Source organism: Lolium perenne, chromosome 6 (assembly GCF_019359855.2).
Source record: "Lolium perenne isolate Kyuss_39 chromosome 6, Kyuss_2.0, whole genome shotgun sequence".
Lineage (NCBI taxonomy): Eukaryota > Viridiplantae > Streptophyta > Magnoliopsida > Poales > Poaceae > Lolium > Lolium perenne.
This window is the reverse complement of record NC_067249.2, coordinates 5,027,625-5,044,802: the sequence shown is the minus strand read 5'-3', so window position 1 is coordinate 5,044,802 and position 17,178 is coordinate 5,027,625. Positions and strand designations below refer to the sequence as shown.

At 44.6% G+C, this 17,178-nt stretch overlaps 1 pseudogene; it reads right to left on the bottom strand.

Annotated features, from left to right (window-relative positions):
• Positions 1–13,332: 13,332 nt before the first annotated feature.
• LOC139832843 (uncharacterized) lies at positions 13,333–16,900 on the bottom strand (annotated as a pseudogene).
• Between the last annotated feature and the right edge of the window lie 278 nt (positions 16,901–17,178).

Below are 17,178 nucleotides of genomic sequence, written 5' to 3'. Positions count from 1 at the left end.
AAGAAAATATATCCTGTTATTATTAGTTCTAAGCTTTCAGAGATTGAGGAAGAAAGGTTATTGGAAATATTGAAGAAGCATCGAGGCGCTATTGGCTACACTCTTGATGATTTGAAGGGGATTTCTCCGTCTATATGCCAACATGCTATTAATATGGAAGATGATGCAAAGCCTGTTGTTGAACCTCAGCGTCGTCTAATTCTGAAGATGAAGGAAGTGGTAAGGAATGAGGTATTACGACTTCTTGAAGCTGGTATTATATATCCTATTGCTGATAGTAGATGGGTTAGTCCTGTGCATTGCGTTCCAAAGAAAGGAGGTATGACTGTTGTGCCTAATGATAATGATGAGCTCATTCCTCAAAGAGTAGTTGTAGGGTATAGAATGTGCATTGATTTTCGAAAAGTTAATAAAGTTACTAAGAAAGATCATTACCCTTTACCATTTATTGATCAAATGCTAGAAAGATTGTCTAAAAATACTCATTTTTGCTTTCTTGATGGTTATTACGGGTTTTCACAAATTGCTGTTAAAGCTAAAGATCAAGAGAAAACCACCTTTACTTGTCCTTATGGAACTTATGCTTATAGACGCATGCCTTTTGGTTTATGTAATGCTCCTGCTACTTTTCAAAGATGCATGTCTGCTATTTTTCATGGTTTTTGTGAAAGTATTGTAGAGGTATTCATGGATGATTTTTCCGTCTATGGGAATTCTTTTGATAGTTGCTTGCGAAACCTTGATAAAGTTTTGCAGAGATGTGAAGAAACTAACCTTGTTCTTAATTGGGAGAAATGCCACTTTATGGTTAATGAAGGAATTGTATTGGGACATAAAATTTCTGAGAGAGGTATTGAAGTTGATAGAGCTAAAGTTGAAGCAATTGAGAAGATGCCCTATCCGAGGGATGTTAAAGGTATTCGTAGTGTTCTTGGTCATCTTTGGGTTTTATAGGAGATTTATTAAAGATTTCTCCAAGATTTCAAAGCCTCTTACTAATCTTCTTCAAAAAGATGTACCATTTGTTTTTGATGATGATTGTAAGGAAGCTTTTGAAACTCTTAAGAAAGCCTTAACAACTGCTCCTATAGTTGAACCTCCTGATTGGAACTTACCATTTGAAATTATGTGTGATGCTAGTGATTTTGCTGTAGGCGCTGTCCTTGGATAGCGAGTAGATAAAAAACTGAATGTTATTCATTATGCTAGTAAAACTCTTGATGCTGCTCAAAGAAATTATGCTACAACTGAAAAGGAATTATTAGCTGTAGTCTTTGCTTGTGATAAATTTAGATCTTATATTGTTGATTCAAAAGTTACTATTCATACTGATCATGCTGCAATTAGATACCTAATGACAAAGAAAGATGCTAAGCCAAGGCTTATTAGATGGGTACTTCTGTTGCAAGAATTTGATTTACATATTGTAGATAGGAAAGGTGCTGATAATCCTGTTGCTGATAATTTGTCTAGATTGGAAAATATTGCTTATGATCCTGTTCCTGTTAATGATAGTTTTCCAAATGAACAATTGGCTGTAATAAAGGTGAGCTCGCAAGACAGTCCTTGGTATGCTGATTATGCTAACTTTATTGTTTCCAAGTACTTGCCTCCAACCTTTTCAGCTCAGCAAAGGAGGAAATTCTTTTATGACTTGAGGTATTATTTCTGGGATGACCCACACTTATATAAAGAAGGAGTGGATGGTATTATGCGAAGATGTGTCCCTGAATATGAACAACAGGAGATATTGAGTAAATGTCATGGTAGTGCTTATGGAGGACATCACGCCGGAGAAAGAACCGCGCAAAAGGTCCTACAATCAGGCTTTTATTGGCCAACTCTCTTCAAGGATGCGAGAAAGTTTATTTTATCTTGTGATGAATGCCAAAGGGTTGGTAATATCTCCAGACGCAATGAAATGCCTATGAATTATACTCTTGTTATTGAACCGTTTGATTGTTGGGGATTTGACTTCATGGGACCTTTTCCGTCTTCAGAAGGTAACACTCATATACTTGTTGCTGTTGATTATGTTACTAAATGGGTGGAGGCTATACCTACAAAAAGTGCTGATGGTGAGACCTCTTTAAGAATGCTCTTAGATATTATTTTTCCTAGATTTGGAGTACCTAGATATGTTATGACTGATGGAGGTTCTCATTTTATTCATGGAGGTTTTAGGAAAACTCTTGCTAGGTATGGTATTAATCATAGAATTGCTTCTGCTTATCATCCTCAAACTAGTGGTCAAGTAGAGTTATCAAATAGAGAGATTAAATCTATTTTGGGAAAGACCGTTAATAAAACTAGAAAGAATTGGGCTAGTAAATTGAAGGATGCACTTTGGGCTTATAGAACTGCTTATAAAAATCCCATGGGAATGTCACCTTATAAAATGGTTTATGGGGAAGCTTGTCATTTACCTCTAGAACTAGAGCACAAAGCTTATTGGGCTGTTAGAGAATTAAATAAAGATCCTAAACTTGCCGGTGATAAGAGGTTGTTGCAATTGAGTTCCCTAGATGAATGGAGAAGTGAAGCTTATGAAAATGCTAAACTCTTTAAAGAGAAAGTTAAAAAATGGCATGATAGGAGGATTATCAAAAGAGAATTTAATATTGGGGATAAAGTCCTATTGTATCGGTCTCGTCTCAGATTCTTTGCAGGGAAATTACTCTCGAAATGGGAAGGACCATATGTTGTCGAGGAGGTGTATCGTTCAGGAGCAATCAAAATTAGCTCTCTCCAAGGCAATGTTACGCAAGTGGTGAATGGACAAAGACTCAAGCATTATATCTCGGGTGATTCTTATAATGTTGATGTTGATATTATTCAAGTGGAGACACCGGAAGATTTCATCAAAGGGCAAATTGACAGTCCGCCAGAACTCGACTTTGAATAGGTAACGATCGGTAATGAAAAGTACGCAATTTACCTTTCGAACTATATTTTTGCTGTTTTTGGAAAATATGAGAAATTACGAGTTCGAAACGGAGTGGAAAGGACGCACGAGGGGTGCCACCATAGGGCGGCGCGGCTCGACTGGCCCGCGCCGGCCTATGGTTTGGCCGCCCGTCGCTCCTTTCCGACTCTGGGTTCGATCTGGTATTTTCCTTATTTCGCGAAAATATTTGCTATATAATCTCCCGGACCCCTGGAGGTCCGTATATCGTGTTTTCGACGTGTTTTGTTTCGAGCTGTTTCTGCCAGGATTTGTTTCGGATCTAGAGTCATCATGTCTTCGTCGGAAACTCCGAAGGACGGCTCCAGCAAGGATGTTGGCAACTTGTACATGGAGGAGCTGAAGATGCACCCCAAGGAGTTGCTGCTCGTTGAAGGAGAACTGCAGGTCAAGGATGTCCAGGGTCCTAAAGGAGAAGGAAGCCTGGAAGACAGGATGGAGAAGTTAGAACAAGAGGTTTTCAAGTACAAGAAGATGGCTGAGCGTGAGGTGGATATCTTCCACAGGATTGTGTCTGAACTCATTGCTGAACATGAGAAGGAAACTGCAAGGCTTTGGAGCGACATCCTCTCGCTTCACGACACCACCAACAAGCTCCAAGCACAACTCTATGATTTTCAGAATCAGAACTGTGAGTATGAAAACAGGTTTAAATACATAAGCCGTCTTTGCTAGTTTCAGGATCCCCGAGACCAAGACGTCGTTTCTTGATGGAGAGCCTCTTCCTTGGAAGTTTGATGACGGGAGTTCATCACCACCATCGCCGCAGGAGTAATTCATCATCGGTATTGGCATCCCCTTGGTTTGTTCCAAGCTTGGGGGAGTGCCGCGGTATCACATTATCACTACCTTTTACTTTTATTGTCAAGTAGTATCATATCATGAGTAGGGAAGTTATCATATAAGATGGGTTGCGTTTGGAAGTATTTCTCCTTTGGTTGGTTGTCTATGTATCCCTTGGTGCGAGTTATCGTTATGGAATATTAATGGGAAGTCTTATCATTTACATATTGCACATCTTATTTTAGTTTGCAATCTCTACTATATGATTCACCTTGTTGTTAGTATTGGTATCACTTTGGGAGCATTGAATAAATCTATTTGGTTTTGGCAAACTTAGCATTGGTCAATAGCAACAACACTTTGAAGTTTAAATAGAAAAGAGAAATACATGTAGTTGTTTCATTGTCTTTCTTGTTAGCTCATAGCTTATTATTCTGAAGTTAAAATTGTTTGTGTTTGCAAGGAAGATGCATGATTGTTTCTATCATATGTATATTTGTTTGTTTCCTTCGACTCTTATGCTTGCTAATTAACCTTGCTAGCCCAAGACCCGGACCGAGAGGGAATACTTCTCGTGCATCCAAACCTTAACCCAAACCTATGTCATTTGTGTCCACCATACCTACCTACTACATGGTATTTTCTGCCATTCCAAGTAAATACTTCATGTGCTACCTTTAAACAATTCAAAACATAGTATCTCTTATTTGTGTCAATGTTTCATAGCTCATGAGGAAGTATGTAGTGTTTTATCTTTCAATCTTGTTGGGCAACTTCCACCAATGGACTAGTGGCTTCATCCGCTTATCCAATAATTTTGCAAAAAGAGCTGGCAATGGGATTCCCAGTCCCAAATTGATTAAACTAAATAGACACTCCTCCATGGTATGTGATTGATGGACGGCACCCGAAGGATTCGGTTAGCCATGGCTTGTGTAAGCAAAGGTTGGGGGAGTGTCATCATCATAATAAAGCTAAAATAAAAAGGCACTCCTTCATGGTATGAGATTGTTGGCAGGCACCCGAGGATTCGGTTAGCCATGGTTTGTGAAAGAAAGGTTGGAAGGAGTGCCACACAAAATGAAAATAATATGGGAGCCGCTCTTAGGAGGTTGTCTGGCAAGGGGGTTAGAGTACCCGCTACCAGTCGTTGACAACAACAAACACCTCTCAAAATGTTACTTTTATTCTCTTTATATGATTGCAAAAATTGAAAAAGCTCTAGCACATGATTTAATCCCTGTTTCCCTCTGCGAAGGGCCTGTCTTTTACTTTATGCTGAGTCAGTAAACCTATTTCCCTCCATCTCAAGCAAGCATTTGAGTAGTTGTGATCAAACCATTATATTGTGATTTGCTACATCATGTCTTTTATTCTTCTTTGTTTAGTACAAGTTTTATCTGAATGAATATAGCTTTGCAAGTTATCAATGATCATGAGAAAACCATTATGATTGAGTATGCAAGTTGTGCCTTATAAACTTTAACATGGGAGCGCTGCTCAATGAGATATAATCTGTTAATTGTTCTCTGACCAAGAACGAAGTTTGCCATCACCAATTATGATTTCTTATGCACCTTTACTTGTGATTACCTTATACTTGTTTCAATATGAGTTATAAGAGATTGTTTACTATAATGTGCTGTGTGAATGAATATGATGCTTCTTGTCCGTATTTTATTCATCGACTCTTCACTCCATAAACATGTGGTCATGTCTATCGAGCTCAGTTTCGCTTGGGGACAAGCGAAGTCTAAGCTTGGGGGGAGTTGATACGTCCAATTTGCATCACTATTTTATATCATAATTTGCTGTTATTCATTGATATATTTCATATTGGGACACAATACTTATGTTATTTCATCTATTTTGCATGTTTCATCATTATTGGAGGATCGAACACCGGAGCCAGGATTCTGCTGGAAAAAGCACCGTCAGAACGCCATATTTCGGAAGATCAACTCTGGAAGGAAATTATACCAAAAATCCTATTTTTCAAGATGACGAAGGAAGCCAAAAGGAGGAGCCAGGAGGAGCCAGGGTGGGCCCACACCCTAGGGCGGCGCGGCCCAGGCCCTGGCCGCGCCGGCCTGTGGTGTGGAGGGCCCACGACCCCTTTCGCCTCCTTGTCTTCGCCAAACCCTTCGTCCCGAAGACCTAAGCCACAGAGGGTACCTCGCGAAGAGTTACAGCCGCCTCTGCGGGGCGGAGAACACCAGAGAGAAAAGAGCTCTCCGGCGGGCAGGAATCCGCCGGGGAAATTCCCTCCGGGAGGGGGAAATCGACGCCATCGTCACCGTCGTCGAGCTGGACATCATCGCCATCACCATCATCATCATCTTCACCATCATCACCGCCGTCATCACCGCTGGACACCGTCACCGCCATAGCAATTTGGGTTTGATCTTGATTGTTTGATAGGGGAAACTCTCCCGGTATCGATTTCTACTTGTTGTTGATGCTATTGAGTGAAACCATTGAACCAAGTTTATGTTCAGATTGTTATTCATCATCATATCACCTCTGATCATGTTCCGTATGATGTCTTGTGAGTAGTTCGTTTAGTTCTTGAGGACATGGGTGAAGTCTAAATGTTAGTAGTGAACTATGGTTGAGTAATATTCAATGGTGTGATATTTAAGTTGTGGTGTTATTCTTCTAGTGGTGTCATGTGAACGTCGACTACATGACACTTCACCATTTATGGGCCTAGGGGAATGCATCTTGTACTCGTTTGCCAATTGCGGGGTTGCCGGAGTGACAGAAACCTAAACCCCCGCTGGTATATCGATGCAGGAGGGATCGCAGGATCTCAGAGTTTAAGGCTGTGGTTAGATTTATTCTTAATTACTTTCTTGTAGTTGCGGATGCTTGCAAGGGGTATAATCACAAGTATGTATTAGTCCTAGGAAGGGCGGTACATTAGCATAGGTTCACCCACACAACACTTATCACAACAATGAAGATTATTTAGCCGTATGTAGCGAAAGCACTAGACTAAAATCCCGTGTGTCCTCAAGAACGTTTGGTCATTATAAGTAAACAAACCGGCTTGTCCTTTGTGCTAAAAAGGATTGGGCCACTCGCTGCAATTATTACTCTCGCACTTTACATACTCGTACATTATTCAACTGTTACATCAAACCCCCCTGAATACTTGTCTGTGAGCATTTACAGTGAATCCTTCATCGAAACTGCTTGTCAACACCTTCTGCTCCTCGTTGGGATCGACATTCTTACTTATCGAAGATACTACGATACACCCCCTATACTTGTGGGTCATCATGCCTCACCCCGCCGACGCCGGCGTGCGACGTGTAGCCATCGCTGACACGTGCCTCACCCCGCCGACGCCGGCGTGCGACGTGTAGCCACCGCTGACACGTGCCATGCCCCGCGTGCGCTATATAGAGCGACGAGTGCGGGCGCAACCACACGTCGCCACCGCCTCCGCTCATTCATCTCCGGGATGCCTCCATGTCGTCGAGGGGCGTCCGGTTTCCGTGGCGTTCGAGTGCATCCGAGCGGTAGGTTCACCACCGAGATACGCGCCGGTGGCTTCCGCCTCACCCTCGGCACGTACAACACGCCGGAAGAGGCGGCGCGCGCTTACGACGCGGCGGCGTGGCGCTTTCGGCGGCCAGGGCACGACATGAACTTCCCGGATGTTGAATCGCTAGAGGAGGCGGAGTTCCTCGCGCCACCGCCGTGCCTCGTCACCGACGAGGACCGTCGCCGGCATCGCCAGGTGCAGCGCAGGATCGCCATCGCCGAGCGCGACGAGCAGTTGATGCGCCAGTGGAGGGCGTGGTCCCCCGACGCGTTCTTTGCTAACCTTAGGGCACAACGCAGGTCCAACAGGCGCCACCGTCGGGCCGTCGCCGCCTTCGAGCTCGAGAACTCGAATACAACTTGGACCGAAAACGACCCTCGGTGGGATGACCTTTGGACGGAGACAACCTCCGACGACGAGTAGAGACTAGACTAGTAATTTATCTATTTTATTGTAATTTCAATAAAGTCGTTGTCGGTTCTATTAGTTTAAATTTAGTTTATAAAGTCGTTGTCGGTTGTTTTTGTTCAATAAAGTGGTTGACACGAAATTTATTACGATTGAACTGAAATTAAAGTACAGAGCTCAACTGAAAAATAAGATACATGGCCAGATTCGAATGTTGGAGCCATTCAATCATAGTCGTGCCTAGTCCTATACACGTCGCCACTGTAGTCATCAAAGTCGCCGACGTCATCGTCGCTAGCATCGGGGTCGCGGTTGTCGAACCTCGGCGGATGACCACGCGTGGGCTGGGATTGAGGGTAGCGCAGGCGGGGGCCACGATAGGCCAGGGACGCTACGGAGAGTCCGGCCGCGCCACCACATCCGACGGCCGGCCTCGTTGAAGTTCGAAGGAGGCGGGCCGTCCTCCTCGCACAGCAACCGCCCTCTCACGCCGATTGATGAAGAAGCTGTCCCAAGTCGGGCTGTAGTCGGGATGCCACTGGGGATTCCTCCGCTGCTCAGGCGTGAGCTCGAAATAGTAGTGGTTCGTGATGGCCATCTCGCGTGGCACACCTACAGGGATAGGAGGGACCGGTACGCCTCCGACGCTCAGCAACCAGCCGGTCGGGACGCGGTAGCCGGGCGGGCAGGGGTAGTTCGAGGCGCAAAGCGCCTCCGCCTCCCGGGGTGTTAGACATACGATGGAAGCCATGGGAGAGAGTGATGAGGTTTGCAGATATGAGAGTCCAAGCCTACATATATATAGTGGAAAAATGGCGGGAATGCGGGAAGAAAATAGGCGGGAACGAAGTGGCGCGCGAAACTTTCATCCCGGGTGGAGGCTCTGTCAACACCCGGCTTTTTAAGTCCGGATGCCTATTATGTCATACATCGCAATCCCAGGAAATTGTTGTTGCGAGGCATAATAGTTAAGTATCACAGTCATCATTCATTACAAACCATAATGTCTTACAACTTGGAATCACATGATCCATATTACACAAATAGTTGATCTAATGATCAACGAACAAACATAAGTTCATAGCGGAAGCGTAAGATACAAGGACTCTCTAGTCCACAGGCCAACGCTTGACGTTAGAAGCTCCTAGTTGTGGTAGACGTCCTGCTGATCGTCCTCCTCGTACTGCTGCTCGGCTTCATATTCTGGCCATTTGAATAGCCAGGGACAAAGCCGTGAGTACTTTAAGTACTCGCAATCTAACACTAAAGTAAGTACTAGTATGGACATAAATGTGTTCTAAGCTCTAAGTTTATTTGCATAAAGCCAATTTTATTTCGTAAACCCTTTTGTAAACAACTCCTCAAGTGCTAACTAACTCAAGTGGGAACATTAGTGTCATTCCCACAACTCAGTTGTGATTCAAAGTCAAAGTCACCTTTCCAGTTCAAGTTCAAAAACACCAGTCACAAAGATATAAATTCTGATGACGGAAACAGAATGGCCTTTCCAATTGTCCATATCCGCGGACGCGGCTATTCGAATAGTTCTACACTCTGCAGAGGTCGCACACTTGTGCCACAACATTTGATTACATCCGTCAGGGGTAAAACCCTGAATAATCGTAACTCAGTACGCGGATCATCAACCATTAACCTTTCACTTACACACCCTAGTATAGGCACCTCTCCCCATGAGCTTGGCCTCCCGGTGAAAACCAACTGTTAACCCGGGAACTGCACAGGGCTTGGGCCGGACATTCACCTCATATCACGTCATATCACATCATCTCTTTTGTTGTAGAGGCAGCTTTCGGCATAACCCCGATGACGCTTGTTTAGAGGGAACCCATACTAAGACACATAAATTTCCAGCTAAGCCCTACCCATAATCAGGTATTGTGGGGGTACTCAAAAATTGGAATGGTATCGCATCCAACTCAATCATCAGTTTTTAGCCAAAGTCACCAAGTCAACTTCAGTGTCATATTCACCTTCAAAATCTGTCAATGGAAATGACTAATCATTCCAAGGTTTTCACCATCATCATTTCATCAACACATGTTCCCATCTAGAGTAGTCATTTTAAATTTAGCACTAGCCACTATGTGTGAGGGGTGCTAAGTATTTGCTTTGCTTCTAGGCTAAGTTTGATACTCTTGTACTAACTTCGTACTAACCTAGTAAAACATAAATCAAAGGTACTTTGATAAAACAAAGGTAAATAAAGCTTGTAAGTAAAACTGGGAAATAGGATCATACGCATAAAGTAAATGGGGTAATGCCTTGCTCATGGTGAGCTTTGCACTTTGCAAGAGTATTATCTTGCCTTGGTTGGGAAACTGGTCAAAGTGGTCTTCTTCTTCCTGGAAGTAGACCTCCTCCTCCTCCTGGTACTCCTCGGTACTAGCGTCTAAAATACGAATACGGGGTACACAATCATCACACCAAACTAATCTACTAAACTATGCACAAACATGGTTCACACACTTAAACTAGCATCACATATTACTATTAAGTTGGTGGATGGGTTCTTCTTATTAATTAAGAAAAATAATTTCCTCTCACACTAATATTAAAGGTTACTTTGAATTATTCAGAGAAATAATTTCCTCTCATTCTCTTATTAAGATTTAATTTCTCTCATGCATAATATGTGACCTAGGTTGACCCAAGTCAACCTCTTCACACTTATCATTTGGAGAAAAAGATTTAAATGAGGTGAGCACCTCATACCATTTAATTCTAGCATAACAAAGATTTAATATCACCAACAATTCCTATGGGACCTAAATAACCAGAGTCTCCACTTCATTTGGAAATTGTGGTGACAAGATTTAAATGAGGGAAAATCCCACATAAGATTTATTAATAGTTTTGGACAATATCTTTGACTAGAAAAATAGCCATAAAGGCATTTAAAACAACTGAACCATGATCATTCAAAGTAAGCATAGCATATTCTTGTAGAAACAATTAGTATAGGTGAAAAGTGAATTATTGGAGGTGGAATTAACTGAAAAGCATTTATGGTTGATTTTTAAGAATTATTACAAGGCAGAAAAGTCCCTGCTTTGTTTATTTTGCCACTTTAATTCTACACAAGATCTAGGGTTCTATCCGGTGGCAAAGTGTAGATAATTTCATAAGGTTTCCAGAAATATAAAGTTTGTAAAATTTGGCCGAGTAGATTTGTCACAATTGAATTTCAAAGTTTGCATCAGATTGGATATTTCATATACTCTGGAAAATTTGAATTCAAACTGGTGGGCTTGCGCGGGAAAAAGGAGTTGGGCCGGCCCACTTCGCGTCCAGCGCGAGCAGGCCGTCTGACGGCGGGTCCCACGCGTCAGTGGGTTTTAAAACACCGAAACGGTACGGGGGAGGTGGACCGTAGGATTAGAGTGGGATCGCACGGTCGAGGATGGCCTTCGTCTCCGGCGAGAGGGGGAACTCACCGCGACGGCGGCAGGGGGTCGGCGAGCTCGTCGGAGCTCCGGCGGTCGAGGGCGAGGTGCACGGCAACGTTGTCGACGACGGTGAAGCAGAGGGAAGCAGCGGCGTCTCCAATGGCGGCCTCCTGCTCCGGCGGCCTCCGTGTACTGGCGGCGGCGTCGATCTTGCGATTGGCGGTCTCCGGCGGCGTATCTATGAAATTGAGGTGGCAGGGGGAGTTCTGAGGATGTGTGGAGTCGATTGGCGTGCTCAGTTTGGACGGAGGAGTCCTCCTTTTATAGCGGCTCCGAGCCAGGGCGGGCGGTCATGGTGACGGTGGCTCTGGCGCGCTCCCGTCGATCAACGGCGTGGGCGAGGGCATGGTCGTGTCCAGGCAGACTCAGGGAGCGTCACGATGTACTCGAAACAGCTTTCGGTGGTCAAGCACAGTGGCGCGCGTCACGCGTCCGTGGGCACTGTGGCGGACGGTCGTCGACGCGGTCGTCGTCCACGGCGTTCCCGCGGCCTCGTGCGCGTGTCCAGGCGATGCAGGGCGCCGTGGTGCGTCTACTGGCGGTGAGTGTGAAGGCGGAGGTGACGTAGGGGCGCGGGGCGGCTGACGCTCTGGCGCGTCCAGCGCTGGCGCCATGCGCGCTCTGGCGCGGCATGGGCGTGCCTGGGCGCGTCTGGGCGCGACGTTTTCTACCCGTTGCGGTAACATTTTTCGTCGAGGCAGGGTTGGGTCTTGCTCAGGTGAGTGTGAAGGAGCTAGTGGACATGGTGGTGTAGTCCAGAGGTGACCAGGTGAGGAGATGGCATGAAGTGGCCATGCCATGCCACGGCATGGCATGTTTTTGTTGATTTAACCAAACCCTGGTCAGTGCAAGTGGTGGTGATGGTGTGGTGAGGTGAGAGGGAGGCTCCAGGGTGCAGAGAGGTCAAAGTTGGACCAAGTCCAAGTAGAAAATGCAGTATGGGCTCCAATTGATACCCTGCCTGCCAAGTGTTTGTGGAAATGCCCGAAAGAAAATTATTTTTGAATTTTGAAATTCTTTTTGGTGGGTTGGAATCATATATTAAGTGGAGCATTTTGGTGGTGGTGGTGGTCAAAATGAATTTGATATGCAAAATCACATTTTGCATATGATCTTAAATCTGTTTCAAAGTCCTGACTTTGCTTGCTTGTCATTTCAAATTGGTGATGAATTTGGGGTGGTGACTTTGGGCAAAGTTGAAGTGCTTGATGTTGTCTTGGATGAGGTGTGAAGAGTTGACAAAGTTTAGAAGTGGAAAGAAGAAAACCAGGGGCTCAAAGTGGGCATCAGACTAAAAATGGCACAAGTGACCATATTTCATGTGACTTGGAAATTGAATTTGATTTTGGTTTGATTTGAGTTTCTTCACTTCCAATAGTGTTTAAAAGTGTTTAGTAACCATTTACACACAAAGGTGCAAGCCAAAGTGGGCTAGGTTAAGTATTAGCAAAAATGGCATAGGCCTTATGTGAGAGGTAAATGGATTTTTGGAAATTCTTTATATTTCCATTTTATTTGGCTAGGGGTGATCAAGTGATCATTGCTAGGTTTTTAGAGTGAGAGTAACACACAACAAGCATCATGGCAATTGCTCATTCAAAATAATTAATAAGGTGATCTATATGCATAAACCTATATGATAAGAAAAAGTTTTTGTTAACCCTGATTTTTGGATTCTTGAAAATCTCCCTTGTTCATTTTATTGAAAAGTGGGATGTTACAGGCTCAAACCGCGACAAAAGACTGGGGGAGGCTTATCTAGGAGGGCCTTTTGTCACGGTTGGTGGCTGCAACCGCGACTAAAGATGTCGGCAGGATAATAAGGATGTGTCGGTAACCTTTTGTCACGGTTGGTGGCTGCAACCGCGACTAAAGCTGTCGGCAGGATAAGGATGTGTCGGTAACCTTTTGTCACGGTTGGTGGCTGCAACCGCGACTAAAGGTGTCGGCAGGATAAGGACGCGTGGGTGGACGCACTGCTCGATGAGATAAAGCATGTAGCGCACGATGGCCTGTCGAAGGAATAAGACAAAGTAGAAGCGGTGCCGTGCCTATAAAAGGAGCATCGATACGCCTTGCCAAGCAGATCAACAAGCCAAGCACAGTTTCATTCCCATGGATGAAGGAAAGGGTTGGGAAATCTCCCGTGGCGCAGCTTCTCGAAGATGTCTCCTCTAACAGTGTTGGGGAAAGGGTTCTCATTATTACATAAATGTAGAGATTGTCTTGGGAACTATATATGAAGAATACATTATTACATCGCCATCTAGTGTTGTGATCTTCTACGCCGTAGCCATGGAGAATCTTCATCATTTAGCAAGATGCTTGGGTCAATTTTCACCGTGAAGGGCGGAATTTCTTTAAACTTATTATAATCTTCTGACATGTCTGTCTTGTCATCCACTCCCACGATGTTTCTTTTCCCCGAAAGAACTATGTGGCGCTTTGGCTCCTCGATTGATGTATTCTTTTGTTGATTTCTTTTTCTTGATTTGCTAGACATGTCCTTCACGTAGAAAACTTGAGCCACCTCGCTGGCTAGGACAAAAGGCTCGTCTGTGCACGCAAGATTGTTGGGATCCACGGTTATCATACCGTACTTATCGTCAATATGTATAGCGCTGAGCTTCACCCATTTGCACCGAAACAAAGGGACCTTAAAAGTGGGACCATAGTCAAGTTCCCATATCTCCTCTATGTATCCATAATATGTGGTGGTCTGCCCATTCTCGTCTGTTGCATCGAAGCGGACACCGCTGTTTTGGTTGGTGCTCTTTTTATCTTGGTCGATCGTGTAAAATGTATTCCCATTTATCTCGTACCCTTGGAATGTACATATGTTTGAAGATGGTAACCTGGCCAACAAGTACAGCTGCTCCACCGCAGATGGGTCATTAATGAGATGTCTTTGCAACCAACTGCCGAAGGTATTCATGTGTTGACGTGTAATCAAGGACTCGGGCTGGCCCGGGTTTATTTCTCGTAAAACATTCTTATGTTTCTCGATGTACGGAGCCACCAAGCTGGAATTGTATAGAACTGTGTAGTGCGCTTGATTGAAAGAAATCTTGTCCCTCCACACCGTTGCTTTCCTTCCTAGTGTGCCTTTTCCAGTCAGCCTCCCCTCATACCGAGATTCAGGAACACCAATCGGCTTAAGGTCAGGAAGAAAGTCAACACAAAACTCAATGACCTCCTCAGTTCCGTAGCCCTTTGAGATACTTCCTTCCGGCCTAGCTCGGTTATGAACATATTTCTTTAAGACTCCCATGAACCTCTCGAAGGGGAACATATTGTGTAGAAATACAGGACCGAGAATTCTAATCTCTTCAACTAGGTGAACGAGGAGGTGCGTCATAATATTGAAGAAGGGTGGTGGGAACAACAACTCGAAGCTGACAAGACATTGGACCACATCTTCCTGTAATCCTGACAAAGTCTCTGGATCCATTACCTTCTGAGAAATTGCGTTCAGGAATGCACATATCTTCACAATGGCTAGTCGAACATTTTCTGGTAGAAGTCCCCTCAATGCAATCGGAAGCAATTGTGTCATAAGCACGTGATGTCATGGGACTTCAGGTTCTGGAATTTTTTCTCCTTCATATTTACTATCCCCTTTATATTCGACGAGAAACCAGACGGAACCTTGATACTGAATAGGGCTTCAAAAAAGATCTCCTTCTCTTGTTTGGTAAGAGCATAGCTGGCAGGCCCTACAAACTGCCCTGGATGATTGCCGTTTCGTCCTTTATGAAGTTCCTGGTCCTCCCGTGCTTCTGTTGTATCTTTTGTCTTTCCATACACGCCTGTAAAACCTAGAATATTCACACACTGATTCTTGGTGAGGTGCGTCCCGTCGATTGCAGAGCGGACTTCCAGGAGTTTCGAATAGTCTAGGTCGCTTAATATAGATTTCTTCGTCCCCATGGGCGCGTGTCCGTCATCGTCTTTCGAACAGGTCGATCGCTGGACCCTTTCCAAAGATAACATTTAAATCCTTGACCATGTCAAATATATCAGCACCACTACGGGGGACAGGCTTCGGACGGCGGTCTGCCTCGCCATCGAAATGCTTGCCTTTTTTCCTTAAGGGATGCTTGCGCGGAAGGAAACGACGATTGAACGGTTACACAACTTTTCTGCTTTTTCCCAAATATTTACTTTCAGTCTCATCTAAACAGTGTGTGCATGCACTGTATCCTTTGTTCGTCTGTCCTGAAATGTTACTGAGAGCAGGCCAATCATTGATGGTTACGAATAGCAACGCTCGTAGGTCAAATTCTTGCTCCGTGTGCTCATCCCACACACGTACACCTGGTTTGGCCCACAACTCCAAAAGTTCATCGACTAATGGCCTTAGGTACACATCAATGTCGTTGCCCGGTTGCTTCGGGCCTTGGATAAGCACTGGCATCATAATGAACTTCCGCTTCATGCACAACCAAGGAGGAAGGTTGTAGATACATAGAGTCACGGGCCAGGTGCTGTGACTGCAGCTCTGCTCCCCAAAAGGATTCATGCCATCTGTACTTAGACCAAAGTATAAGTTCCTTGCCTCACCTGCAAAATCCGGAAACTCTCTCCCGATGTTTCTCCACTGCCGACCATCAGCGGGGTGCCTCAACATCGCGTCTTTCTTACGTTCTTCCATGTGCCATCGCAACAAATTGGCATGCTCTTTGTTTCTGAACAAACGTTTCAACCGTGGTATTATTGGAGCATACCACATCACCTTCGCAGGAACCCTCTTCCTGGGTGGCTCGCCCTCAACATCACCAGGGTCATCTTTTCTGATCTTATACCGCAATGCACCACATATCGGGCATTTATTCAAATTCTCGTACTTCTCACCGCGGTAGAGGATACAGTCATTAATGCATGCATGTATCTTGTGCACATCTAATCCTAGAGGGCAGACAAGCTTCTTTGCTTCATATGTACTGACGGGCAATTCATTATTTCTTGGAAACAGCTTCTTTAATATTATCATCAATTTCTCAAATCCCGAGTCAGTCACACCGACCTCTGCCTTCCATTTCAGCAATTCCAATATGCTACCCAGCTTTCTATGCCCATCTTCACAACCTGGGTACAACAATTTGTGGTGGTCCTCTAACATCTTGTCGAACTGCAACCTCTCCTTATCCGTGTCACAGTCTCTTCTTGCATCAGAAATGGCCCGACGAAGATCATCATCAACAGGATCATCTGATGCCTGTTCTTCACCTCCTTCTTCTTCATTGTCGTCCATTGCGGTATCAAAGCATGCAGAGAACATAGATCGGTACTTCTCATCATTATCTTCTTCCTCATCGCCGTCTTCCATCATAACCCCTTCTTCTCCGTGCTTGGTCCAAACATTATAGCTGGACATGAACCCAAACCGAAGCAGGTGGCTCTTAATATCTCTTGAGCAAGAGTAATCCTTCTCGTTCTTACATTTTAGACATGGACAGCACATAAAACCTTGCTTCGACTTGTTGGCCTCGGCCACAAGCAGGAAAGAATTCACGCCCTCTCTGAAAGCGGGAGCACATCGGTTACCGTACATCCATGGATGACTCATCTGCATCATAAGTACAATTATATATGTATCAGATGCAATCACCTTGCTAAAATTAGTATTGTACGGACTATGCATATATATATAGTCGAGAAAATAGTTGCTAACCTTTTTGGATCAAAAAGAGGAGAAATCTTATCAAATAAAACCAAGTGGCATCCCTCTCACAAGCATTCCATCAAACACCTCTTGTGCACATGTAGAAAAAATGAGCTAGCATACACCTCCACCTTCACCACCAAGGAAAAAATGAGGTGGGGGGGTGGCTGGCTGCTTCTATATATAGGGGGGGGACATTTTGTCGCGGGCCGTATATATTACGGCCCGCGACAAAAGGGGTGGCCACGTCGCTCCTACCCCTTTTGTCGCGGGTCGTAATACGGCCCGCGACAAAAGGCCGCGACAAAAGCCTCCGCGCGCTCCACATGGTTTCGGG